Genomic DNA, 3,235 nt, shown 5'->3' on the forward strand with positions numbered 1-3,235 from the left:
ACCAGCTGGCTGATCATCTGTCTCTCGCTCTACCTTGGTGTCTCTCTCTTTTTTGTACCTCTGACGACTCGGGCAGGGTGTTTGTGAGGACGGCTTTGCATGCTGGCTTGAATCTCCCACCAAATGAGTTCTGGTCAGTCTATGTGTGTGTGTCTGTATCTCTGAGTGACAAAGAGGTCGGCTCTAATTAAAATCAGCATTTGTTGCTGCAGGGAATGGTAACCATTGTTGTGGCGACAGTCAGCCCACCCGGTCCCCCAAGCAACAGAGCTACAGCTAATGAGAGGGGAAGACATGGCTTTGACACGGCTCCTTTTCTTCGTCTTTAATCATCTTTACATAGAGCTCCTAAATGGTTTTGTTTTTCTGCTCTTTGTCTTCCTCTGACTCTGCCCTCATCTATCTCTTCGGCTCTTTGCTAATTTAGTAGACCTATAGGCGTACTCGCCGTGCTTTGATTATGTTTTCTCTTCTCTCTCTCGTTTTCTGACTTCACCCCTACTTTCTAATTACATCTAGTTTTGTCTTTTAACCTGTCTTCATCTCGCTCCGCTTTCATTTTGCTCTCATTAATGGCAGCACATGCATCTCTCGTTCCTGTCTCCTCATTCCGTAATAAAAAACTTTACATTTTCCTTCCATTGCAGGCTGTCTCTCCATCCTCCTGTCCCTCACTCTCTTTGATGAAGTGAGAATTCACATTTATAAGATGCTAAAATAGCTTTGGAGTGTCTGTGAGCATATAAAGACATTCATCTGTCTGTAGTCTGCAGGCTTATCTCTGTAGGGATGGCTCTGTTTGCCTGCAGAAATACCACAAGTTAATAATTTGTGCTCCAATTCAAATACTTTGTGAAAGTTGAATGATGATGACAGATGAAATCAACATGTGCTCATCCCTAAAGAACAGAATAGGTCATCTGCCAGTGACTAAAAAAATGACGCATTTGACTGTCAGAGAGTAGCAGCGACAGGCGCATGTCTAGAACTGGGGTTACATCCATAAGACGACCTATACAGCTGTTTTTGGGGAGGACGGTTTGGATTAAGCACTTGAACGTGGATGACAGAATACTTACTGTAAGCAACTCTTCTTTCTTTGTGTCTGCTTACTTAGCTGTATGATTTCCTGCAAAATGGGCGACATGAACAAATTGCTCCCTCTCGTTTTGCTGAAGTTTGGATAGACGTGCTTGATCGCTTCTTGTTCCAACTCTTTGATAAGGGAGAAGTGAACAGGGATAAGCTCAACAAACAGTTAAGCTGAAAATGAATAGCTATTGTAAAAACCCAGATGTAATTCTGAAAATGGCAGGAATGTCTAATTGCCATGTCGACTGGAGAACCACAAGGTCAGCGGCTCACACTCTGAAATATCTGCCTTTGTCTCCTACAGAGCTGTTGTTTTGGGCTTTGCATTATATGCTTTGTCTTCGTGTCAGTCCAGGCATTCCTGAAGATGAAAACCACAATGTGGTGCTCAAAATGATAACTCCTTTTCTGTGTTTCAGCAACCACCACAGCATATAATTCACTTCCCAATTCAAGGCTTGATATATGCAAAACTTTGTCTGGTGTCAAAATTCACATCCAGCAATTTTCTTTTCTTTTCTGCCCCCAGTTATCTTATTCTGCCCGCCATATGTGCTGTGTGCCAGAGAGCTATATCCACTGTCTGTGTCAGGCCTGCAATCTTATTTATTTACCTCAATGGCTTGTTGCCCAGAAACAAAGAAAAAAAGAGACCAAAATGCCTTTGACCATGAATAACTTTCATGAGAGTGTCAGTGTGCTTCTTCGGCATTATTAAATCAAGTGTTGAGTGTATTCACTTTCTTTGGTGTTAAATAATATTGTACCCTGTGTCCCAAAGCTTCCTGAGCCTTGGTTTGCAATTAGCAGTTTGCCAAGGCCTACCTTGAAACATACAACGGAGAAACAAACAGAGAACATACACGTTCAAAGTTTTTCTGCTGCAGTCCTGTTAAACCACTTTAAATTTGGCTTTTTTGTTGGCTAATAATCATTTATCCCATCTGCAGACTTTAGTGGCCTAAAGCTCAACTGCTTACTCAACACCACAGAGTAAACACGATAAGTGGTTGGAGTAGGCAGTCTCTTCTTCATTTACCAATAGTCTGATGTAACTGTCCCCTGTGTGTCAGATCTTAGTAAATGAAAAACACTCCCATCACAGTACAGCAGCTTTCATTAAAAGCGTCTGTTCTTTTTTGAATATGAAGCCAATGAAATGCTAACCTTGACGTCAGACAGGTGTCTGTTTGAGTGATTAGGTGAATCAGTCTTACAGTTGCTTTAACATTAGGAGCTCGACGGGTCTTGTTTATCACAGTGTCACAGCTGCCACTCAGGGCTTCCTCGTGGGGTGATTCTGGGGTGTTTCTGAGTGCCTTTTTCTGGCAGCTTTAAAGCTGCACTAATATTCTTATGTAAACAATGGATCAAATGACTGCATGCAATGCGAAAGGTGGCACTCTTATTGACAAGCCAACAGAGAGTCATCCCTGACAGTTCCCCTCTGATGTGCGGAGCATTTTTCAGCTTCTTGGTTTTGTTTTTTGACCCACTGTGCACTCTGCTCAGCACCAAGAGGCAGACATAGTTAGGGACCAGCAGGTGAACATAGTGGAGCATTTAGCAGCTAAGGAAATTTTCAAATTAATGCTGATGTTGCTCTGTATCTGCTAGTGTAAGCCACAACAATGCAGCCGAGAGACAGAACAACGCCTTTGGAGACATACAACAGGTAATTACATACTGTAGTGTAGTAACTGACAAATACAGCCTGTTCCAACTAGTTAGTGGTGGGAGTATATTACATAGTTTTCATCATCATTAGTAAATGTTGGAATTAACTTAAAGCCCCTGAAAGCTTGGTTTCAAGTATTTCTCTGGAACCTTAAACAGTCATGATGAAGCAAGCAACAATTTGGAAAAGTTTGAGGGAAGAAAAAAATCATTCATTATTATGTCAAAAACTGATGAAACTCGTCTGCTTCATCAGCTTTCTCTTCTTCTCTTTTATTTCCAGGGCCTGTGTGCACACAGTCAGAGTCAGCCAAAGTCAAATTATGACATCATTTTAATCTCATTGAAATTAAGAATAAATGCCATGGCTAAATGTGTCTAAGTGCAAAGACTTCCTCTCAGCATATCAATAATTTAAAAGAGCACTGAAAGTATCACACCCCCTGTTAGGAGTCACCCGCAGACT

Source organism: Chaetodon trifascialis, chromosome 2, assembly GCF_039877785.1.
Source record: "Chaetodon trifascialis isolate fChaTrf1 chromosome 2, fChaTrf1.hap1, whole genome shotgun sequence".
NCBI lineage: Eukaryota > Metazoa > Chordata > Actinopteri > Chaetodontiformes > Chaetodontidae > Chaetodon > Chaetodon trifascialis.